This window comes from Aythya fuligula, chromosome 21, assembly GCF_009819795.1.
Source record: "Aythya fuligula isolate bAytFul2 chromosome 21, bAytFul2.pri, whole genome shotgun sequence".
NCBI lineage: Eukaryota > Metazoa > Chordata > Aves > Anseriformes > Anatidae > Aythya > Aythya fuligula.
The window spans coordinates 3580660-3605985 of record NC_045579.1 but is presented as its reverse complement, the minus strand read 5'-3'; the positions used below and the strand labels follow the sequence as shown (position 1 = coordinate 3605985).

At 48.1% G+C, this 25326-nt stretch overlaps 1 protein-coding gene across 1 annotated transcript in view; it reads right to left on the bottom strand.

Annotated features, from left to right (window-relative positions):
- The window catches only part of CASZ1 (castor zinc finger 1), a 233970-nt gene extending 208788 nt beyond the window's left edge, over nt 1-25182 (bottom strand). Inside the window, exons 1-2 of the mRNA XM_032201411.1 lie at nt 25065-25182; nt 19427-19504 (exon numbers count right to left, since the gene is read on the bottom strand). The gene's annotated coding sequence lies outside the window, so the exon portion shown is untranslated. The remainder of the gene's footprint in view (nt 1-19426; nt 19505-25064) is intronic.
- Between the last annotated feature and the right edge of the window lie 144 nt (nt 25183-25326).

Here is a 25326-nt window from a genome sequence, read left to right as displayed (position 1 = left end):
CCCTGCCTATCCACAAGCTGAGCTCAAAAACTGTTCACATTCAGTACTGCTCCCATTAGGTAACTGGATCACCCAAATACTAAATGACTAGTAGTCCATGCCGAGGTGTATTAAAATCAAGCGAGGAGGATGATCTCATTCCCAAAGCAACGGGCTGTGGATCAGGGGATGGAGCTCCAAGTCCTACCTCTGCCAAGCCTCCACGGCTAGCCTGGACACGCCACTTCCTCGGGGCCTCGCTGCTAAGTCAGAGATGCTCCAGCTTCCTTCTTCTGCTCCCCTGCCTGCACTGCAAGCTCTTCAGGACGAGGGCTGCTTCTAGCAATGCGAGTACCTGGTACAAAGCATGGCGGGCCTCGGAGCTGACTGAGGCTTTTATATGAAAATATGCATCTTAATTACAGCAGGGAAAATAAACAAAGTGAAAGATGGCTATATTCTCAGCAAATGCTGGATTTGTTATTTTGCACACAAAAAGGAAATTAAAAAAAATAATATTTTCAACAACATTTGCTTTAGTCAAAAAAGCTGAATTTGGCAGAAACCTGACTATAACAATAAGCATCAACGTTTTTGTTCCCTGTCACACATTTTTGCCCATTTACAAGTGCTCCATGCCTTCTGGCACGTATTCAGTGGCAATGAAAACACAGAAGCAGAGACTTGGTGCAAAGCGCGGCTGCCAGGGAACAAGGGGATGTAGTTCTGGAAGCACAGCTAAGAATCCATCTTCCACCCTGCTCACCTGTTCGGGTATTTGCTGGGTCTCCCTGGAAAGCACCGGGTTTCTTGTACTCAGATTTCTTAGGGTGCCCAAGTGAGTTTCTGGGCAGTTTTGGCTTTGTCCACACAGTCACAGATGCTTTCCTCTGTGTCTGGGATGACTACGTAAACAGGAATGGGGAACGTCCGTCAGGAAGTGAAATTGCCTCGCTGTTCTTCTGAGCATTCGGCCCTGAATTTCTGAACAACTGGGCTGATCTGGTGGGGGACTTTCACAAGCACGTTTCACTCCCACCTGAGCACGTTTCTCTCTGCTTTGTTTCCCTAACTTTGTGTCACGCTTACTAAGGACAAGGGAGGTCCACAATGCCTCGCACCAGAAGTGTCTGCATTTGTGTGTGTGTCATCACATTTTTACAACTGTGTATCACTGTTTGTCAGCATATATCAGTATGTGCACCTGTTTAACTGTATTTCTGCTTGCTCTTTTTTTTTTTTTTTTGGCTTTGCGTGAGATTCTGTGAACATACCCTTTTCCTTTCTTTTCCACTACTGAAGTGCATCTTTTTTTTCCGGGTAGGTACGTCTGTATAAAAGTGTCCTTTTGATATTCATCTTGCTCTTCAGATGTTCCCTTGCACTCACGCTGGAGCGTTCACGCGGGCATGTCTCAGTATAGTTGTGCATTGATATTTGTTCTGAGTCGTGCGTCTTTTCCCGTGTGTGTAATTCACTGCCTCTGTCTGTGTGCTTCTCTCTGTATTTTCTTGCTGTTTCCCCCGTCTGTGTTGTGTGCAATTACCTGGGTTTGTGCATGTATGTATCTCCTTGTTTTTATTGTCAGAGGGCTGATTTTTTGATGGGGTGGGTGGTGGTGAAATTGTTTGTCATTTTGCTTTGTATTTATCTTTCAGTGTTTTCCCTATGTTTGCATAAAGTAGATGCAGACTACAATTTGTTGATGAATTCTATGAATACTAATCTTAGGCTACCCTTGACCCCGAGGTCAGCTAAAGATCAAAACCAAACCATTTAATATTTTCCTTTTGCAGATCAATAGAAGCATAAATTCACTCTCAATGACAACTATAATTTCAAACAGATCTATAGGAGGCATGCATGCATTTCCAGGACGAGCTGCTCATGCGCCTGTTGGGGAGCACAAGAAAAAGAGTTTCTCTGTTGTTGTGTTTTCTTTTTTTTTTTTTTTACCATTGAATCTCTTTTGCCTTTTTTTTTTATTGCTCTGAAATGCTATTTTCAGCAGCTGCTGTCATATAAATATCTCTTGTTTTTCTTCTCCTCTTTCCCTCCTGGTGAAAAGGGCAGGGGACCTATTGAAAATTCTGCTTTATCTCTTTCAGGAGAGTTCAAGTGCGGGTCGAACAATCGATTCCTCCTCCTTTTCTTTTTTAAGTTTCCTGTCGTTCTTTTGCCCAGATCAGCATTGAAGGAAAATAGGAAGGGCAGCCTGGAGTATGTACATCTATACACCCAGAGACAGCAAGAGAGAGCACGCGAGTGTGTATGTAAGCATACATAAAGAGGTTTTTATATATCCATATAAATATGTACACACGTGTGCACACACGTACCTGTGTGTTTCTGTCCTGTGGCTGTCTGTACGCCACAAACAACGAGATGTTCTTACGGCAAAAGTATTTCAGAGACGGGGAAAAAAAAAGCTGGGAAGTGGGAAAAGTTTGGAAGTAGCGTTCAGTTCTGAACCGGAATATTAACCCTTCCAAAAATTCTCCGCTAGGAATTGCAAAAGCTTTTAAGGAAATGTTGTAAGATCCTAGACAGTTCCTACAATTTTCCATGTGGGGGGAAAAGAGGGTTATTCTGCAAGCAGCATTGTTTCAACCAAATAAATTCAGCTGATAATCCACAAATCTTTAAAGCTGTATTTAGTCTAGAAAAGGTACTTTTCAAACATTTTCACCAAACCAAAGTGGTGGGAAGGGGGCTGGGGGGTGGGGGGGAGACAGAAATATAAAAAAGCAAAACAAATGACACCATTAATCTGCCTGGATTTTCCACCTCATAGAACAATCTGTTTAGGAATGACTGAAATAAAGTGGAATGTGGTTTAGATTTTTTTTTTCCTCTACAATCTCTCTCTGCAAATTCCTTGTTTATGGAGAAACATTGAAAACAGGAGTTAGTCCCACCACCCCCTTGGCGAAAAAAGGGGGGAAAAAAAAAGCACCACGAGCACAGGGGAAAGAAGGAGGGGGGGTTTGCTTTGTGTAGGAAATAAAGACCGTAAAGTGAGGACTTTTATTGCTGGCAATCAGAGTATTGCTGCTGGCAGTGGCTAAAGGTGGAAAGCAAAGATGATTTAATTTATAGAAAGGACAAAGATGTCATGTAGCAGATTTAATCACTGAAAAGAAAAAAAAAAAAAGAAAAAACCTAGCTAACGTCATAATTTACATTTTGGGATAATAAAGAAGAGTGAAAGAAAGAAACAACTGAAAAACCCTGAACGGGTGAAAAAAAAAATAAATGAAGGAAGATAAATAGATTTGCCTGTAAAACTAATAAATTTAAAAACAAAACCAGAAAGCAAAACACAGCCCCTTGAAAGTGCTGGTAAAATGGACCATCGATTTTGGAATTCATCTGCATTTTGTATTTTAATAATGCTTACTCTCTCTCTCTCCCTCTCTCTCTTTTGCAAAATATAAAAGCTGATCTGATAAATATTAATTTGAACCATCATAATGTATTTGAAAATTCCAGCTAAAATGTCACCACATGGAACATTAATGTAATATTTCAAGGCCCTGAGAGCAATACTCATATTGATTGCATTTATTTCACTCTAGGGAGGAGAAATAATTCTTCAATGTGGGACACATCTGGTAGCCAAAGATGCAAAAGGCTGAGGGTAGAAATGCAAAATTATATGGAAAAAAAAAACATAACCTAACCCCCCAAAACAAAACAGAAGTGCAAGTGAAGCTGACAAACGCAGCCCATTCAATCTTGTGTTTCAGTTGCAGCAATTATTATTTTTTTCATAATACTTCCCTTTGAATTTTTAGTTTTGGGAAAATAAAAGAAAAAAAAAATCAGAAAACAACAAAAACTCCCATCGTGTTTTTATGAATCTTTTGGCAGGAAAACCAACAGTATCATCACAACTCTAAAGAAAGAATGTGTGTAATTGGATTGCTTATTGGAAACACAGAAGACAGGCTGAGAAGACAGCGCAGCAGTTAATTCTGCAAAACTTTGACAGAGGTTTCCAAGAAAGATGCTCTTATCTGAGGAGCTTCCTCTGGGGTTGGGGGCTCGAACTTTGTAACGGTGGAAACCCAAATGTGTGCAGATTGGGGCTATTTTCCTGCGATTCTGCAGAAGGAGCACGGAGACGCTGCCTGTCTGGAGTCCCATAAAACAGATCTTTTCCTTGTCATTAAGAATATTGATGTTCATTAGGCCCGGGCGTCAATGAGTCTTTGTGCAAATGAAACGAAATCTGAGTCAAATTGTGACCCTGAGCCCAACACGTAACCGCAGAGCGGCTGCAGTCGGGGGGCTGGGGCCGAGAGGTTCCCCCTGCACCAAAACCTCACCACCCCTACCCCGAGACAAAAAAAATCTCCGCAGCCACAGCGACAGAGCCAAGGGAACGGCCGTCCCCGCCCCCCCAAATCATCCTGCTCATAACGTGGCTTCTGATAAAGGTGGCACAGATCAGGGCTACTTTTAGGAGTCTCTCGAGGCGAGCTCTCCGCCTGGAAGCAGAGCTTGCTCCCCGTCCCAGCCCTTGGCAGGGCATTACCCTTCTGCAGGTAAAGCTCTTTCCTTTTCATTTCCTCCCAGGGCTTCTCTCCCGCCGCCGCGGGTCTGAGGTTGATGTTTCTGCTGTACAAACTCCGGGCTAATAAAGAAAGCTCGAGTCCCGTAATTCATGGCGAGGCGCTTTGACGGAGCACTTTCAGTGTTAACAGTGTGACGGGCGCTTTTCGGAGCTAATGCCTCACTGATATTAACGGCCATGCCCACGGAGCAAAATCTGCAATGTAAAAGCGAGCGGCTTGCTAAATATTTACAGGCTCGCACATCGCGCTGTCCCATTCATTTCCTTGACCTTTCATGCAGGGGGATGGGGAAGGAGAAGGAGATGCCAGGGAATGGTCCCTTCTGAGGTAGAGGCACTGCAGCCAAATTGGCTCCCCAGCCTCTGATAGCGAGACCTTGAGCCGAGGCCCCGCTCCTTCCTGCCAGCAGTCCATGAGATTAAACAGGGAAAAGCCACCGTGGGCAGGCTCGGGCCACAACTTTCCGGGCAGGGATGGGGGAATAGCCCCCCAAAAAACGACCCTGCTGGGAGTTGTGCAGGCCATCGAGGCATTTCCCTGGGGATCAGCACAGGGCCGCTGGGATCCCAAACCCGGTGGGTTCAGGGCACAGCTGCTCCCAGAGGCAGGCAGCACTCCCGAGGAATTAAAGCCAGGAACGAATCAAGGAGACTTCTCAGTCGTGCATCCAGCTCTGCCACTGACCTGCTGGCTGATCCCAGGCAAGTCGTTTCCCATCTCCGCACCTCAGTTTCTCCTGACAGCATTTCAAATAAATAATAAAAAAAAAAAAAAAAGGGTGTAGCAAACCCTCCCACATGAAGACAGGAGAGGGCATTGCGAGGCTTGTTTAATGCTTAGAAAGCACTTTGAGATCTCCAGATAGAAAGCGTTTCGCGAGAGCCAAGTATTCTAATTAAACTTTATATAACCGGGCTGCGCTCAGCCCTCGTGGGCAGGAGCAGCCGGCGGTACCTGCAGCCGCAAACGCCTCTCCGGGCCGCTCTCGGGCCGGCCGAGCTGCCAAAATTTGGGCCGGCTTCTGCCTGCCGGGCTGCGGCTCCCAGCCCAGCCGTGCCGGGCCGTGCCAAGCCGAGCCCGGCCGTGCCGAGCCGCTCCGGCGTGCCCCGGGCGCCCCCTGCTGCACAGCGCCCGGAGACCGAGGGGACGGGGGGAAGGAAGGAAGGGAGGGAGGAAGGATAAAAGGAAAGAAGGAAGGGGCTGCCCCAAAGGGGTCTCAGGGGAAGGCGTTTCTCGGAGCACGGGGTGCGGGAGGTGCCTGCCGTGTCGCTGGGAGCTGCAGGGTGCGGTGCAGAAGTGGCACAGAGAAACCTCCACGTCGCAGGAGCCCCCAGCCCCACCGGGCTCACCTCTTTCCCCCAAAATGCACCGTCCCCAGGCTGACTTTTACTGGGGGATTTGGGGTTTTGGATTGTGTCCTGAGCGGGAGGCGTTAATTCCCTGCAGCTGGCTGCCCCTGCCACCCCACAAAGCCCTGCTCGGGGCAGGCAGCAGTGCAAGAAGGGCTGGGGTTACAGTGACGCTTCCCCTGCTGCCCCCCAGCACCCCAGCGCGATGCTCAAGGCCACCAAGAAACCCCCCAGAAGGGTTGCACCCCCAGGAGGACACACCGAGAGGTTTTTGGTCCCCGTGCTGTGAGCCTCGAGCAGTGGCACAGCAGCAGGAGCACAGGGCTTGGAGGCAGGCTGCACAGCACCCACAGGGCACCAAGATGCCCCTTTGAGATCCGTGTCCTCAAGGGTCAGGCTCAGGGATGTGCCGACTGTCCCCCCGGTCCTTCAGCTCTGCACAATGCCCCCTCCCCACCTCTCCTGGGCCTGCAATTTCCTCCCTTGTCATTTACGGGGGCAGGAGGGACGCAGACACCCCTTGGGGCTTGCCCCGGGTGCCTGTCACTGGTGGCAGGGGGTTGAACTGGAGCGTGGCGGAAAGCTTCTGATCCCAGGCTTTCACGTGAGCGACCTCAGGCCCAGGTGACGGGGGAAGAAATAGTTTCGGAGTGGCCTGTGCTCTCCTGCAAGCCAGCAGCCGTCTGGCAGCCCGAGCTAAAGACAGAGCCAGGACGGGAAGAGCAGGTCAGGAGGCGATGTGGGGCAGAGCTGTGGGAGCTCCCAGGCTGCTGCCAGCTCCTGGGCTGCGTCAGGCCCACACAGGGGTGATAAGCACCGGCGCCTGGGGCAGAGCGCACGGCTCGGGATTTCTTTCTCAGGATGCTCGCCAGGCCCTGAAACGGGCTCCGAGCACCAAGAGCCAGCCCAGCTCCCCTGGATTTGCTGTGGGGTTTTCCTAGTGCCTTGTAACACAGCTGGGAGGGAGGGGACACCCCTGGGACTGGGAACAAAAGCCTTGGGCTTCTGTAGCTCGAGACCCAAGGGCTGCCACCCTGCAACCTGGGAGCGCCCAGCGGCCTCTATCACCAAAGAAATGTGTCTAAGCTCTCGGTGGCACTGCCCTCGTGCCCACAGCCCCCTGCAGACCCAGGGCAAGGCGGCCGTGGTGCCAGGGAGCACCCAGGGGAGGCAGGAGCCGCCCGCCCTCGCTCCAGGCACGGCCCCAGAGCCCGCGGATGCGCTCGCTGCCATCAAAGGCAGCCCCACCTCCGGGCTAAGCTTCGCAACGCCTCATCGTGGCCCACATCTCCCAGATTAATGACTGCCTACACCGGGGCTTCTCCTTTATCCCAACGTGATCCCAATGCATATTTCACATCCACATGCTGCCGAGCTCCATTCCTGCCTGCGCCTCTGAGCTCACGCCTTCCTCACCCGGCCCTACTCCCCGCACCCCGCCCAAGCCAACTTTTCTCCTTTTTCTTCTGCCACACCTACCCTGCGCTCGCTACGCCAAGAGTGGCACCGCGAGCCAGAGTCCACAAGTGCCTCTGCCATTTCCTAATTGCTCCCGGAGCTCCACCTCTCCCAGGAGGCCCGTGCACATGCCATTCCAGCAGCTAACTTTCCCACAAGGAGTGGAGGTGTCGGTGGCAGGAGCGTAAGACAAACCCTGTAGTAGGGACAAGCTGTCCCTGGGGAAGGGAGCAGAGCAGCTGAGGCACCAGGGGATTGGGAAGGGTGGTCATGTCCCTCTCATTATCCTCCTTTGTACAAATTTTAGAAGACTGCTCGTGTCTTGCCTGTCCTCCTTCCCAAAGAAAAGTGCTTCCCCTGGAGTTCAGGCTCCTTCTCATTGAGTTAGGGAAAACTGGGAGAGTTTCCTACACACTTGGCACAAAAGGGAGGAATGACAGCGCAGGATGAACCATGAATGGCTCAGACATGCCAATATCCCCAGCAGTTAGAGGGAACAGGAAGATTTCCACACTAATATTAACGACACAGCAGAAAAGAAGCTGGGCTCCTAGGGCAGGCACGTGGAGCACCAAGCTGGCTGCTCTGGGGTCCGATGCTGATCCGTGAGAGCTGAACGTGCAGAAAACAAAACAAAACCCAGCATCATGCCAGACAATTCATGTGGTTGCCTTCCTCCCTCCAGCACCACTGCTGTTCTGTGGGGTCCCTGTGGTTCCTTTCCTTGGTGTGCAAAGGGCCCCAGCCCTGTGGTGTCCCCGCGCCTCGCTGCCGAGGCTGCAGCGCAGGCAGAGTGATGCATGGGGACAGTGCTCGGTACATTAATAAATAATCACCTCTCCCATGCTCTGCAGGAGAGCGTGACTTCACAGTGATGTGTGTGAATGTCACACGGGCCCTAGGAGAGCTGTGCTTTGACTGCTAGCTGCGTTCCCGAGGGGCCAGCTTCTCCTTTGCTCTCCCGGCTGAGCCAGGGATCAAGGAAAGAGGCTGCCCCAGTTGCAGACAGACACAGGAATATTTCACCAGCTACGGTACCTCTGTGCACTTCATGATTCACTGCCATCACACTGCAAAGGCTTCCTGACACATATCTAGAGGTTATGGAGAGCTGCGTTCTCCCCTTTCTGTCCCAGACTTACCGTGACAGAGAGGCACTGAAGTCACCTGGCACTGCAGCCTCCTGCCTGACCCATCCCCGGGGTCCTGACGCCGCTGCCTCCCCTGCAGCAGTGCCTGCAGCACCAGCAGTACAGGTAGCAGGGAAGGAAGGCCTGCACCACCCTCGTTTGTGTTTGCTGCCCTGCTGGATGCAGCAGAGAGGTTTTTCCAGGACAGCTGAGGTTACAGAAAGACCGGCCACAGCTCCGATCAATAGTTAGGGGATGCCTAAATTGGAGCCTCTGCTGGGGAGCCTTGCAGGCGGGTGGCTCAGCGAGCAGCAGAGGACTGGGCTCCAGCTTGGGTGAGCCCCCGAGACAGATGCACACTGAGACTGGGACACCTCGCTGAGCCCGACCCCCGTGAACCTTGTGGCCGTTTCTCTCCTGCGGTGCCAGACCTCTGCCTAACGCAGTCGTTCTTCTCAGCCCAGCCCGTGCTGTGCCACTTCCCCTCCTTGAGCCTGCGCTGAGACGTCGCCTCCTGCGTGGCTCTGCTCCATCTGCACCGAGCATCCCTCCAGGGCAAAGCTCCCCACGTCTTGGTCTGCAGAGACCGAGCTGGATGCTGCCATCACCAAGTGAGAGCCCGTGCAGCAGGGTAGGCAGGGGATCAGATCAGAAAATATTAGAAGTCTCTTTTATTGCTTTCTAATGGATCCGACCAAACATTTCCAAGCATTTACCCTGTCACTGTCCGTTCTGTTACCTTCCACCCGCAAGCTCTGGTTCTCCTCCACTCCCTGCCACTGACTCATTCAGTTTCCTGGCAGGGCAAGGCTGAATGCAGGCAGAAAAGCTGCACTTCATTTCATATATAAGTATTGTGGCATGACGGGGAAAGGGCTAGCATGTAACCGTGAGGGGTGCTAGAAGACAGAGAAAGCTTTGCCCCAACTCCTTATTGCCCCTCATCCTTTTTTAAGGGGTATTTAGGGAGTGAGATTTCCCCCGTATCCTCTACAGGCATCACATCCCTGGCTCACCTCATTTACTCAACGAGAGCATGTTTTATTAATCTGGAGTCTCGACAAGGTTCTTTACTTCTATTAATTTATTAATATTGCTAATTAAATATCATATTCGCAAATGTAAATTTCCTAATAGTGTCCCTTCCATTTTCAAATTTAAAAAAAAAAAAAAGAAAAGAAAAAGCAGCAGCAGCTTGTTATATTAGTCAATTGAAAGCAATTCAGCCTAATCAGAAGAGGGGGGTGCCTCGTGTCTGCAGTACAGGGCTGGCCACTGCTTGCTCGTGGGCAAATGACCACCTTCCACCACGATCTTTAACAGCTGGATTCAGAGCAGGAACAAAACGGGGTGCATGGAGCAAAAGAGGATGGGGAAAGCAGAGTTTGGGAACAGGCACCAGGAAGATACCTCAGCAATGGCACGGCAGGGATGAGGGGTGCGGGGGGGCTGCACACAGCCAGACCCCTGAGACTGCACTGGGTCTAAGGGGGGAATCATTTGACGGGCAGCCTGCAAGGCTGGGGCACGGCTGGTCTGTGGGAAGGGTGGGGGGAAAAAGAGAGTGAACCTCTGCAGAAAGAGGGTGGGCAGGGGGACACCCAGCACCTGAACTGCATTTTGTGTCCTGAAACTTTTATCTACGTATTTGTATACGTATTTTGGGGCAGTTGTGATAATTCGAGTGTTGGGATGACTGGGCTGGTGTTGCATTAAGGAAAGTTTTAAAAATACATTATATCGTTTTTATTATTAATGGTAATGATATGGGCCTGCTCGTTATCTTTCCTTTTGTTATGAGCACTGTAATCTGAGGATGCTGTGGCAATGTGAAATGGATAATGCAGGGGCACTGCTAGATTTGGTTCTGTTTTAAAATTCCATCCATATTTATTATCAGAACCCAGGAAAATAATGACATTTTGTTGCCTTTTTCAGAAGGTTTACCAAAAGCTAAGAAACCTTTTTTTTCCTGTCTATATTGTACAAAACAGACTTCAGTAAAAAGAGCATTATGCTCGTTGTATGGAGGGAGAAACATGGGCACAGAAGGCAAAATACAAATCCTACGATTATTGCTCAATGTCAGATCTCCTCCCTTTTCCCTAGGTTAAACTAGGGTCAAACGTTTGCAGGAAGGCACGGAACAGTACAATACCAGAAATTTGGGTGCAGAGCTTGGGCTATCCAGCCTTCCATCACTTGCTTTAGATGCTAAAAACTGCCCTACTGCAAGCCATGGAAGCATTAGGAGGGTACACGCTGAACCAAGGGAAAATTCCCAACGCTGTCTCCCAGCAGGGAACTTTTTTCTTTACACAGGCCAAAATTCCCAAAGATAAACCCTCGGAAGGCTTCACGATCCCAAACAAAGGGCAGCACTGACCAGGACAAAAGCAAGCCCTTCACACCGAGCGCTCTGTGGTGGCAGAGGCATCCCCGCAGCTGCGGTCAGACCGTACCTTTGGGGACAAACAGAGGTGGAAGCGAGGTCCCAGCCCCACCATCGGCGCTGAACCACAGCCCAGCACCCTGCTGCCTGCATGCCCACGGGCACTGCCTGGTAGGGAGGAGTGCTGTGCAGTCCAGACACGGGGCTGCTGGTTTAACGGAGAGCTGTGGGTCAGGTGCAGGGGGAAGGGACTAAAGGGGCAGGGGAGACGGGGAGCAAACAGCCACAACAAAACCCCTTCTCGGGCTCACAGAGGAAGCGCAGAAAGCCCTGGCTGAACTGGAAGGAACTGGTTCTTGTCGCCTCGCACACGCTGGTCTCCAGCTGTTAATGATCTCTGTTGACGCGAACATCATTTCCTCTGCGTCCCGGCGTGTGTAATTGAGTGGGGCTGTGATGGGGAGACAGCGCTGCCAGCTTCCCAGTCAGCACTTACTGACAGCCTAATCTCAGCTCAAGAAATGTTGCCGAGGTATTGGCTTCTGATGCCATGTTATCTCCCCAGTTTGAGAAAGTATAGAGCTCACCTCCCCACGCAGATATAATAGGAGAGGACATCACCTTAATTCCACCTCCATTAGACCTCAGAGAGTCGACTGCGACCCCACTAACCTCATCAATATTCAAAAGCTTAACAAAAAAAGGCTATAACTGGGGAAGTCAGAAATAATGTAATGCAGTATTGATTATTTTATGGTACGATTAGGTGTAATTACATCTCTCAAATTTTATTTTAATGTTACTTTCTACTACTTTTAGCCTTTTAAAATTATCCAAAACATCTCCGTTTAATGGAATGAACATGCCTTCAATTTAAATGTGAAACACTCTTTTTCTGCTAAAGTGTGACCTCAATATATTTGAAAACATAAATTACTGCTATGTATAAACCATAAAAAATGAATGATGAATTTAATTCTGGTGAAGCGTGAGGGACTGGGAATGCAATGGGGAAATACTGTTTATCCAGAGGAGAGGGGACAGCCCAGGTGGAGAGGAGGCGAAACGTGACCTTCTCTAACACTGCACGGGACACGACATCTGAAGGACTTGACTTTGACTAACAGACAGACTAAAGGCAAAACCCATTTATTGCCTGGATCTAGTCCTTAGCTGGCCTCGATCAGCATAGCTTCTATGCAGGCAAAGGAGTTATGCAGATTTACCCCAGTGGAGACTTTAGTCCACCGTATGGGCTCGGTATTTGATGCCCTCCAGCGCTGTCGGATGAGCCGAGGTGGAGGTTACAGCCAGAGCCCCGCAGGGCAGCCTCCTAACTTCTCAGGCCTCTGCGCTGCCAGACGGGTGTAAAACAACCTTTGCATAAACAAGAATGGGGCCCTAAGAACCCAGCCGAACCCTCCCACCTCTCATTTGACAGCATCACCTCACCCATTATTAGAACTAATTACATTCATTACTGTGGACCTAGGAGCCTTAGCCGTGAACCAGGGCTCCATTACCGGAGAGATCAGACAGCCGAGTGTCCCTGTTCAACCTCCACTAGGGCCTTGTCGAACACACCAGCATTTGGGTCCCTGGGCGGTATCACCAGAGATATTTAATAAGTAATGCTAGCCCAGAGCTGCGTCCTCGGTGACCATGCACGGGGATGATGCCTTCTGGGACCCCTGCTTTACCAGGCATCTAAACCTAGACCTACCCAGTGCTCTGCAGCCCTCTGAGCACTCCCTGTGCAAGGTAACTTCTGGCTCTGTATTCATAGTGTCCTCAACCTCCATCAACAAACATTTCCCTGTTTTACCTCTTAACTGGCAGGTAGGGAAGAAAGTATGCTCTCACCCATAAGCGTGCATAATAGTTCAAGTTTATGCTTGAGGAAAGGGTGGCTAGTAGGGTCACTGATAATGGTCTTAGAGCTCCTCTGGGCCACTGTGAGTGACAGACTGTTAAATTAAAGTAATTTTCATATTAGTTCCCTCCCCACCTCCTGCCTTTCACCCACTGAAATCGTTTAAGCCTAAGCTTTCTCTATCACTGGGGGGTATAAAGAAGGCACGTAGGAGGAGAAATCTGAAAGACAGACAGACAATTGCAATGTAACTGCTGGAGAATCTCAGCTTCTGCGCTAATATATTCCATACATTATTTGCAAATGGCAAAAAAATCTGCAATAAAGGTATCAAACACCTGGGGCGAGTTCTCCCCCACTGCATCTCTCAGCTACGCACTCTGAAGGACCAGGCACAGCGCGGTGTCCCTGTCCGTGTCAGAGCTGGAGACACGTGCATGAGGTTAGCAAGCCATCCTGGCTTGATTGCCAAAATCTTGATCCTCCCCAAGCTTGATGCTGGCACTGATCCCCAAAGTCAGTGGCCAGCAGCCTCCTGACAAGCTCCAAATCGTAGCTGCGCTGGTAGATAGGTGCTGCCTGAGCACAGGCTTTCAGGGTTAACTCAGGACTCTGCAAAACCAGATATCAAATCAGAATGAATACCCTGGGAAGAAAGTTAGAAAGGGAACAGGTATTGTTACTGGACAGAGACAGTTCTAGTCTTTTAACCTGCAATGGTAACTTTATGCAAAAGTCTGGTAATTACCTCAATTCCTAAGAAAATGTGGGAAACAAAACTTTGTTGCCCTGAAATACCGTCATCTGTGGAAGCTCTGCACTGCTGGGTGCTTTATTCATTAAATTTCAGAGAAGGGCATTAATAAGACCTTAAGTAAATCGTTGATCTGGGTAAATGATTCATCTTCTATTTTATAGTTCTTTCTGTTAAAAATAATAATAATTAAAAAACCACCTAGCTAGTCGTCGGCTGAGGAGAGCACCTGCCTCCAGTAAGCAACAGCATCTTACGCGGCAGCTCACCAAGGCCCTCTGTCCTGAGCAGCACTCACACACTGCCTTCCACTAGCCACATTACGTTCAGAGTGCTGATTCTTCCATGCTGGCAAGCGTTGCCCTTTCACAGGCATCTTTTACAGGCAAAATTGGTCTTTAAGAAGAAAAATATAGAAATGGAATATGGACCATTAGGAAGTAATGTAATAGGAATACTATCCAGTGGTATCACTCACTACATTCTGCTTATCAATCTTCTCTGTAAATCCAGACAAAGAATCAGGAGAAAAAGCTAGGATCCCACCTGCAGACTTGGAAACCCCACAGGTTTTTCAAGGAAAGCTACCATCCCCATTTCCCTATATCTGCCTGTAGAGGTGGCACCGTATTGACTGCCCCCACACTCAGAGAATGGGTTTTGCTGTGCTGGATCAGCAGGCCGAGGCTGTCATCCTGACAGTCTAGAACATCCCATGACCTGCTTAGCCTACTGTACTTCACCTCGAAGGAGCAACTTTAGCAGCAGGTACAAAAGACAAATTTCAGCCTCTCACACAGCAGCACCAAGCTGCTGAAAATCAAGAAATTCATCTGGAAGAAGAATCGGAGCAGCCTGAAGTCTTACAGCAGAAAGCTTACACCAACAGATCTATGTAGTGAACTGCTTGAAGGAGACGCGTTTTCAAACATTAAGCTAAACTGAAATCCACAAACCATTAGGTGAGTTTATTAGGTGGGTTTTCACCGGCACAGCTGAATCAGCTCTGGTCGAATTGTGCATGTTCACTGAGAAGACAAAAGTGGTAATGTTGATTATGTGAAGCAAAAGAACTACCTGGTTTGATTGGCAGCCTGGCCGGTTTATGAACTTACACTTCCTGAAACTCGCATACTCCTCTCTTAGCATTTGTTCAAACTGAAAAGGCAATGGGCTGTGTAACGTGGTAATTGCTGGGATCGCTCCCGATAGCTTTGCAAGGCTGGTCTTTGTTCCAGAACTACTAATATGGACTTATCATGAAGGACCTGCCTGTTTAATCCACAACTTTTCAAAAATACCTGCCAGCAGTTCAGTGAATTCAGCAGCCAATTCCCTAAACATCCCAGGATGCTCATCAGCTGGACTTGCTGATTTGTTGCTATCCATTCTTTCAAGTGTTCCCTTATCTGCTTTACATCAACAGCTAGGGTGCCAAGATGCTCATTACTTCCTAATGGTCCATATTCCATTTCTATATTTTTCTTCTTAAAGACCAATTAAAAAAAAAAAAAAAGTTAAGTAGCTCAGCCATTTTAGAATCACCATTGATTCCAGCTCTCTCCTAATTTATTAATGGGCTTACCTTCTCTCTCATATTTCTTTCCCCCGATATACTTGGAAGAGCTCTCATTATTTATTGTGGCCCTTTGGGCCAACATTAACTCATTCTGCTTCCTACCTCCACTGAAAGCTGGAAAGGTTTCTCCATTTGCCTGCTGGCTTCCTCCCCATTGCTGGATGAGTTTAGATATCTAGAGGTTTTCGAATTTGAGAACCCAGGAAGTTCTGTGTCATTCCTACTCGAGCCACACCAACTCCAGCAAGCCTTGGAGATCAAAAAAATTCAGAACTGAGCATGTTCTAGCATTCAGGAACACCGAAATGATGCAGTATTTCATGAGCAGTCTGTCTAATCCAGATTCCATTACCGTTACTTGCGCAATAAGTGCTTTAGAGAAAAGCACAAGAAATCCCACAAAATTGGAGTAAAAATAATTTGACTCCGAGGAAGATTCCATCGGCTCCAACCAAAACAAACAAAACGCAAAGGTTCAGCTTTACAAAGGGTCCCAAGGGTGTCAGGCACATAATTTCCCTGTTTTTTTCTCGGTATTTTGGGAGAATCTCAGGCTGTGAGAATAGTTGCTTTGGCTGCCAGGATTTACTGGATTTTCTCTCTCTTTTCAGATGAGCAAATTATTCATAAGACTGAAGTAGGGAAATCCACTCCTCCCCGGCCACAATCAAGTTTCACATCAATTAGGCAAATTGACATGAGGTTTAACATTTTCCCACTTATGCTTCCAAAAGTACTATGAAAACAAACCCCCAAATTGATATCCAAACTAACCCTGCCCTGTAAAGCAACTTCAGGAAACGCTTTAGAAGGTAAAAATGTTAACCAGAAAGACGCAAGTATATCAGATTAGCCAAATACAAAACGGTTGTAAGAATATGGGCAGACTGCCTCCAAACAATGTGCTTCACACAGACAGGCACTGAGAGAAATCACAGGTCAGACATAAGAATAGCATTTACAAGCCCATTCGAGGGAAAAAAATCTCTCTACAAGCACTTCTGATGCCTGTACGGTAGAGCAAATGAAAAAAGGGATGCTTGTGAGGCATGAATGAAAGGTGCATGTGTACCTCCATGCACGAGTGTGCATGTACGTAGAGCTCATGTACGTAGAGCTGTGTACAGCAAATGGTTCTCCGTGGGCGAATTACACACACACACATCTTCTGCTCTTTCACCACCCTCCCCCCGCCCGGGTTGGCAGTAATGGCAGGGAACAAATCGCAAATGCACTTCACAAGTAGTCATTCTGGGCTATATACAGCCTGCTCTTGTGCTGACCCTATGACTTAAAGCACGACTCAAGAACAGCTTACAACCGTGCTCACTCCCAGGTTTACCCGTCATTTTTCAAGTTGCATCTGCAGGAGCAGGGGTGTAATCCAGCGAGCAGTGCTAATCCCAAGGCAACACAAATCCCTGGGGACAGATGAGGCCGTGCTTCCCATTTGAAGAATACGCAGTGACTGGTTAGGCAAATTGTGTGTCTGCATTTCCTATGAATATCCCTGACGATCTATTCCCAGCTCTGTTTTCTATTTAAAGTTGGCATGATGGATGCTTGGAGAGATCCTGTATGCTCGTGCCTAACAGAGTACCAGTATAAATCCTCCTGAGATAATTCAATTTATCCATTATCATTATTTGGAGTAGAGTAGCACCTAGATGCCGTATTACGCTGAATGGACACATACTAAGAGGCAGCTTCTATCCAGAAAAAAAAAAAATAATAATAATTTGAATGGACAGACGTGCAGAGAAGGAAAATGGAAGCACAGGGAGAAAGAGCTTCCCTCCTCTTCACCAGTTTCACACAGCAAACCCTTGGCAGAGCTACAAAAGCTCCTGACCCTTCCTCCAAATCAACAAGTACAATGGAAACAACTAAAGGCTCAAGCTGTAATCTTTGCGTACGCACTCATAAATCATTACCAAACACGATGGATCACCAACTTCCCTGATGCTTCTTTTCTTTATTGTATGCACTGGATGGCACAGAAACTCCAAATATAGCAGCTCAGAAATCTCTTGCCTATTCCCTACTTGCTGGCAAAAAAAAAAAAGCTTGTTTTGATATTTGCAGGAGTGAATTAATTTGGTCTTCCCGATACGATCTCAGACACACCCCAATGACACTTACACCCACAGCCACAGAGGCTGATAAAATCATCAGCTGACTTCTCAGCTCAGCAGCAGTCTTTTTCACCCGTTTCTAGGATTATGAAATACATATTTTGTGTGGCTGGCTAATGCCAAAGTTACAAAATCCGTGTAATTAAGATTAATTTAAGAGCTGGATTGGATCAGCTTGTGGCATCCACCCATTAATTAAGAGAAACACTTTGAATTTCAAGCGGCTGCCTTAATATTTCACTCTGTGCTGGCACTGTTAACCTCAAATTGGCAAGCAAGATGCGAGTGCCCAGGTGTGAGAGGCTGGGGGCCATTGGTTAAGCAAGGCTGCCTGCACTGGGAGACAGATGCCCTCTTCTGGAAGGTGCGTACACGCTGCCTCTACTGATTTCCCGATCCAGCATTCGCATGAATACACGGACATATACCCAAAATAAACATACAGAAGCATAAATTCTCTATTAGTTTACACAGATTTATGTACATGACACACTTTTTTCCAATGCCACATATATGCTGCACATAGTTGGTTACCTGAGAGGATGACACATTTGCTTTCCATGAATGTTTACGAGTTATTTCTGAAAGCTTGGGTTTTTTACCACATAGGTGTGTGTATACTAGTTCTAGATACAAGTGTGCACTGCTCATGTGTGCTAGATTTTACAAGCCATGCAAAGAGAACACTGAAATGGGTATGTGTTCAAAGCTGTAGGTAAACTATTTCAACCCAGTGAAAGAGAAAAAAAAAAAAAAAAAAACAGTGACAAACCTGCTGCAGAAGTTTACAAGGTTGGCTTTTGTGGATTCTTTGGGGGCATCTTCCTGTCCAACTCATATTTCCATAAAATCTGACCATTGTTGTTAATTTGCATTGTCCTAGCACCTGAAGTCTTAAATAATCTGTCATTGCTTTTGTTGCATAAATAAAGAAGGGAATCTGCTTACTGCCCTGAAGAGCTTACAGTCTAAGGTACAGAGCATTAAAACCACGCTGTATGCTGAAATGTAAAACTTCAGGTCCCAAGATTACCTTTCATTTGGAACGGTTCCATTTACCCCTTGGGAACGAAATGAGAAATAACACAGATTTGGAATAACTTATTTTTTCAATTTGACTATGTTGATCACCTCATGCATATATGGGAATATGAACAAAGATACATATATGCACCCTGGGACATATTGATGTATATGCATAAAAGCACATTAATTCAAAGAGGAAGTTAATTTCTATGAGATGATGCACATACACAAAGTGTGTCAAACGTACAAGGATGCGGATATATGTGCATATACATCAGATTGCATTTATATGACCATAAGAACACGCCTGTAAAGGTCTTTAAGCAAACTTGTTGGCGAGAATGCAGACTGTGTGTAAACAGCTGGAAAAATGCATAAGACCAAATGTTTTTACTTACTGTTGTAGTACAAAAAAGTTAAGAATCTCTTCCAAATCCAGATTTTCTCTTGGATTCTACAGCTGCTGAGTCTATTTGTTTTATGTATATTTTATAATCTGAAGTGCTCTCATGCAAAGACATCATTTTAACTCATTTAGAATAAAATCTCTTCCTCTTCTCGTTATGACAGGGTCCCACCTTCTCTGTGGGTGGAAAGAAGTTTGGCCCAGCACAGCATGCTGCTCTCTTCAGCACCTCCTGTTGGGTGCAGTTAGACTGGTCTTTCTCAGATACATCCCATCACTTAACCCACGGCCTGTGGCTGCATCAGAGATCAATAAGTCCCTCATAGCAGCTTCTGGTAGATGAGATGTAAACCAGCCACTGTCTTCCTGCCTTATTCTCTCTATATCATTCCATCAGCACTCAGTGCTGAGCACACGGCTTTGATCAAACTACTAGTTTCCCTTCCAGACATCATCATGATCCATATCCAACTATCCTTCAGCGGGGCAGGCTCCAACCCCTCTTATTAGTGGCTTTGTATTTGCAGAATTGTGGCAAGTACAGGCTGGATAACTTGCATGTGTTTAAAATAATCTAAATAACTGAACAACTACTGGATTTAATTTAGTTTACAGAGAGGTTATTCCCAATTCTGTCACCCTTTTCTCCTCTCTCTACTGAGACCCTGATCAACAGAAGCAATCCAGCCCCTTACATTATTTCTTATACTAAATCAAGTTACAAACAACTAAAAGACTCACATAGAAATACAAGCATAACTTTACCTGCCTGTGAAATGCAGCCGCATCTGGAGTGCAACACAGCAGATGTTCAGAGCATGGCAAAACTGTGGTCCAGTGAATCTGCAAGGGAAAGGAAGACTTTGATTAACACGTCCTGTGCCAACTGAACTGGTTAGCAACAGATTATTTGAAATAGGCATATCTGCATTTTTGCAACTGGTGTCTGAAAGCAGAGTAGGGGTGAGAGGACTTGTTCCAGCTTAGCAGCAAGTGATCCAACAGTGGTTAGAAGCAGGATCTAGAAATAAGGAGATACACAGCACTGTCTATTTTCTCAGCACTTCTGCTGAGTTGTGCTTCAGAGTACCGTGAGATCTTTAACAACCAGCGATGACCAGAATGTCACCCAAATACAACTGCAGGAGCTGCTGTAACTAATAACCAACACAAGTTTCCATGGTGAGGATTAGAAGATAGCCACTGCTCCTGGTACCAGCAGATCTCTGCCCTGCCAGCGGTCACCAAACCTACCTGCACCTGAGGCCAGGGCACGGCAGCATTTTAAGGTGTCAGTGTACTCTACATGTGTTCTCATTCTGGGGGAAAATGTTCATGATTATTTCATTTTGTGGCGGTAATGGAAAATACATTTTAGTGCTTGTGTTCTGCATTTGCAATTCATGTTCCCATACATGATTACATTAAGTCTGTGTTCTGTCATTTTTGATGAATGTAGCTTGTTTTCTGTAAAAAACAGACTCTGGGATGGAAAGTGACAGAAGTGAAGCTGTAACAAAGGATGATCAATTTTTTATGGCCAGCCCCAAACGCAGAGGAAGTCCCTGAATGTCTCTCTGAAGCTGGGGACCCTTCAGTCATGGGCTGCAGCATGACCCATTCCTGTCACCACACTGCTTCTGGCAGTCGCAGGGCAACAGTGGCCCGTTGTACATTTGTTTTGTTTTTTTTCCAAAGCTGATGAACTAGCTTTCCATTAACAGGTCAGCGGCTCAGAGCACTCTGCCCTCTGCAAGTTGCCACAGCTGCAGAGCAGGCAGCATGGCAAGGGGTGGTGGGTGGCTTTGAGTCACCTACGGTCACTTCTATGACCCTCGGACATATTGGCTGTCTGTCCCAAAGTCAAAAAGCAAAGAAACTTGAGGAGAAAAAAGGCATAATGAGGAAATGTGAGTTCCTCAGAGTTACTGTTGGAGGCTCCACTGGAGTTTCTTAGGATAACTGCACAGAAGATGACATCCTACAGGATCAGCTTCCCAGGGACTGAAGACTGGAAATCAAAGCAATGCAAGTCAGGTTTCTGCTGGAGGTTTGGGCTGATCTTAGACACGGACCCCACATAAGAAAAGTTGGTCCCACATATTTGCAGGGACCAAGGGCTCTGCTGATGGCAGTTCCAAAGCCTGTCTCGTGTTGGTTTTGTTCAGGTAGTCATGAGCCAGATCCCGATGTCCGACCCCACAGCAACCAGCCTGAAGTCGCAGAACTGCCACGAGAGTTTCCCTCCCTCACAAAAGCTGGGAGTGAGGCCTCTTGGCACACAGCTCCAGCTCATTCTGCTGTTGGAAATTCTTACCCAGGCTGCAGTGGAAGAAGCGGAGGGGCTGCAGGATTTGTTCTTGCTCCCTCCCCTCCTCGGGGACATGTGCTCACCATAAGCAGATGGTTTCAGAGATTAAGTTCTAAGGAGGCATTAGCAGGAATATCTGCACACAGCGCCCGGGCAGCTGCCTATGCTCACACCTGTTCTAAGTTTCACAGCTTTCAAAGAGTCAGTGTTCAAGGCTTTTTTGCCCTTTCCTTTTTTGGGAAATTGAAGCTTTCAGGGCAACCGCAGAGCTGGCTTTTGCAGAGACTGAGGGGGTTCTCAAACGGATTCCCCGTAGCTGCACCTCACCCTAGATTTTTGGCCATTCCTGTCAGGCTCTGAAGGAGAATCAAACTATTTCCCTCCTCCAGAAACTACAACAAGGAGAACCACAACTTAGAAAGAAGTTAACAGCTCACATCACACGAAAGGGAACTCACAGTTATTTACCTCTAAATACTAAAAAATTACTGGATCACAACTGAAGACCGAGGGATTTACCCTTCACATTTCAGTGCATTTCTTTGCCCAAGTTTCCTCTGATCATCAGCTTTAGTCCAGACAGATCTAGCAAGACAAAGGGCAGCAAGTAGCCGTGGAGGCTGCCCCAGGGGTCTCCAGCTGCAGGGCACGTGGTTAAAGAACCTCCAGGTTCTGCACTGCTGGGGACTGAGTTTTGTCGCATGCAACATCAGTAAATGAAGCTGGAGGTGCTGAGCTTGGATAACTTTTTACAGGAAATGGTTCTTCCGTGCTAAGAGGAATTTAGGCAGCTGGATAAGGGGAATCCGGCACCTGGGGGTGCAGCCAGTAAGAAAGGAATACCAGCAAAGAACCACAGCAGAATGTCTGCTTGGGTTAGCCATACTTTCCTGCTGCTTGCCATCAACAGAAATGGGCATCTCGCACCATGCTGTGGTATCTAAGTAGCCACAAAACAGTCTCAAAAAATTATACAGACATACATTAATGGACATTTGATTCAGTCCCATGTACCCGACTGTTGAAAGCTAGGAGATGAGTGGCGGGGATACAGATCTGAGCTTTGCAACTGGACGTAGCTTCTATCCTGTGTCTGAACCAGATCTGAACTATCTTGTCCCTGGCTACTTCAGGTTTGGATTGGGAATTTTGTGGGTTGGGTTCTTCATGTAAGTTAATTTTTTTCAGAGACCAGAGAGGTGGAAAGAATTGTTTTCATTCAAAGATCTCAAGTGGTAGCCACCCTTGAGCATTTATGATGTATAAATAGAATTGCAAGCACATAAAAGCAGTGAGTGCTGCAGCCAGCACCCCAGCCAGCTGAAGGGTCTGTGTGCTCGGTGCACGTGCTCACCACCACAACAGCCCAAGCACCAGCCCGTGCAATACTCCGTGCAGCAGGGCTGCATGCTCGTCTCCGTATGATAGAAGCAACAGTCTCATAATAGTCAAAAATCCAATCTGCTGAGTCTGTCTCAGCAAGCTGGGATCCAAAGCGATCCACAGCCCTTCTCTCAGGCTCAGCGTGACCCCCACCCTCTTCTCTACCAGCCAGTAGGAGCAGCCTTAGTCCTTGCTCCCTCTCCTGTACAGGATCCAGTGCGGTGTAGGCACGAAGGGGATGCTGTTGGGAACTGGCAACCGGACCCAGAAACATCCCAGGCAAAGGCCTGAGCATCAAGTAAGAAAAAAAGGAGCAGCACATATAGATGGGATGGAAGAGAGCGGGCTAGCACAGGAAGCTGGAACGAGACCAAATGTTCAGAGAAGAGATTAAGAAATTTAGATTTCATGCAGCAAGAAAAAAGGACCGAATGCGGAGAGGACAAAGACGGTCAAACATGGCTCTCACTTGCCCGTGGCCCCGTGCCATTCCGCTATCCCACCCAACACTGCTCTGCACCCCGTGCCAGCAGTGCTCGTTGCTCATTAGCAATGTGCCATCTGCCTCCAGCTCTGCCAAAACACCAACCCCAGCAATCAATACAGACTTGTTGGTGACATCTGTTGGGACGGTCCACAGATACCAGTGGCTTTTCACCGTGCGCACTTGTTTTGAGCAATGCTCAGCTGGTACCCACGAGCACTAGGCTGACCCTTGCGTCCTGCGACCGCACGCATCTCGTGTCCCCCCGCGGGGACACAGAGCAGCTCCTCCACCCCTTCTGCCTTTGCTGGGCCACCACACAGGGGCTGTGGCCAGGGCCAAGACCTCCCTGTGCCCACCTGCAAGGCACAGCCACTCCGCCTGCCGTGCCCCACACCACTCACAGGTCAGGGCTTCTCATTACACTCCCCCAGAAGCCAAGCTTTTAAGAAGCCCAGCCTCCAGCTCCCAGAGTGACCGTCCTTCAGGGAAGCATGCCACAGGGGGATGCCGGCCCGACAGACTGGTGGTTTGGAAGAACAAAGACGTGAGTGCTAAATTCACCCCCTCCATCTACTGCAATAAGAAGATGGTCCTGAAAATAGAACCATGGCTTTAAAACATGAGCAGCTTCAAGTATTTCGCTGACACAGAAAAATAAAAAGGAAAGACACAACCACATTAGGCAGGGCAGGAAATTCCTACTGCTGTGTCACATGTGGCTGAGCAGGATCTACAAGCAGGCAGGACGTGCAAAACCTTCAATGCTTTCTTGCTGCCATTTTTTTCCTGGCTCCTCGGCCTCTACTCACACTTCTCACACCTACGAGGGCTCCTCTGGAACTTGCACCTCCACCTGCAGGTACATCTCTGCCTTTTGGCAAGGTTTCACCAACAGCTTCCACTAAGATATAGTGCCACGGGCCAGTGGTGCCCCAACACCGCCACTCCCAGGCCCAGGTACTTCCGACACTGCTTCTGTATCTGATGAGAAGATTCACAGAAAAACTGGTGAAATCCATGGGATGAGCTGCACTTGCCATGAAGGGTACACACCAGTTCCCTTCGGGTAAGATTTTGCATCTACTCTGACACTTTGAAGAAGCTCACAGTCATTATTTATAGAAAGAAAAAAAAAAACACCTTAAGTTTTCAGAAATATCCACATAACTTTTGCAATAGTTTTTCCTTGCTTCCCTGTTTCTTAGAGAGGTCTGCTATCCCTTCCTTTCTTCACTGCCAAACACCAGACGGACAATATTCAGCAGGAGGATTACAAACATACTTTGCAGACCACTGGAAGAGAGAGCAAAGGGAGCTCTAGGACTATTAGAGAAAGGTGAAAGTGGCTCCTGCCTCGTACGGGAAGGAAGGTGCCTTCCCTCCCACAACTGAATGAGCAGACCTTCAAATCACAGTGGCTGGCACGCGGTTACATGACATCTGGGTTGGCCTTTTCCACCACTGATTACTTCCATCTTACCACCCGTAGGACTTCCCAGATTTGCTCATGACCCCGATGCAGTCGGAGCTGACGCTTCCCCAGACGAACAGATAAAAAATCAGTTCCAGTGACACGCTGTAAACTTCTGTAGAAAACAGTCGTAACGAATTTCGGTGAAACAGGCAATAGAAGTGAACCGGTCAGATTGGTACGGCCCGAAGGAGGCTTGCACAGGCAGTCCCTGCCCAGCCCAGCCAACCTGCGCCCGCCCCCCGCCACCAGGGCGTGTGCCGTGTTCCTCATGCAACGCCTTGATCCGTGGCCAGCTGCAACTCCCGTCCCCGCGCGGTGCTCACTTTGTATAGAGCAGCGAGGGTGCTCCCAGCATGACACAGCCGGCGGCACCTCGTGGCACGGCTACGGCCTCCTCACCAGACACGGGGCTCCCCGGCCTCTCCTGACCTCCTGGCCGTCTCCTCACACGGGACAGAAATGCTCTCTACAGAACGGGCGAGCCATCGCAGCGCCAATACCGCGCCATCAGACCTACTGCTCTCCTGGCGTGTTAGTGCTGCTGAGATCCCAACGCCTGAGCGCTTTTACCCCTTGTCCATCACGGGCTCTAGGGATGCTGGCGGGAGAGAGAAAACGGCCGTACAGCTTGGGCAGAGGCTCCAGCATTAGCAAGCCCAGGACCAGCTCCCAGCTCTGCCGTCGTTGCTTCACCCGCCAGTGCCTCAGTTTCCCCATCTGTAAAATGAGGGTAACGATAACGACCTACCTCAGAGGGCGTGCCGTTCGGGTGGGTGAGCGACCAGCACTACAGAACCCCCCCCACCAACAAACCACCCAGCCTGGCACGGGAGGAACCGAGGGCACCGCATCCTCCCCTCCTCTCACTGCCTCACTGATCCTGCTAAGGAGAAAAACGCTTGCCAGAGCTCTCCTGCCTGCGACTGCGCAAATGTCCAGCCAGCTCCATCCTCATCGAACCACCCTGCGTCTATTTGATAAAGACGAATATTGCTTTTTAAATAAATATA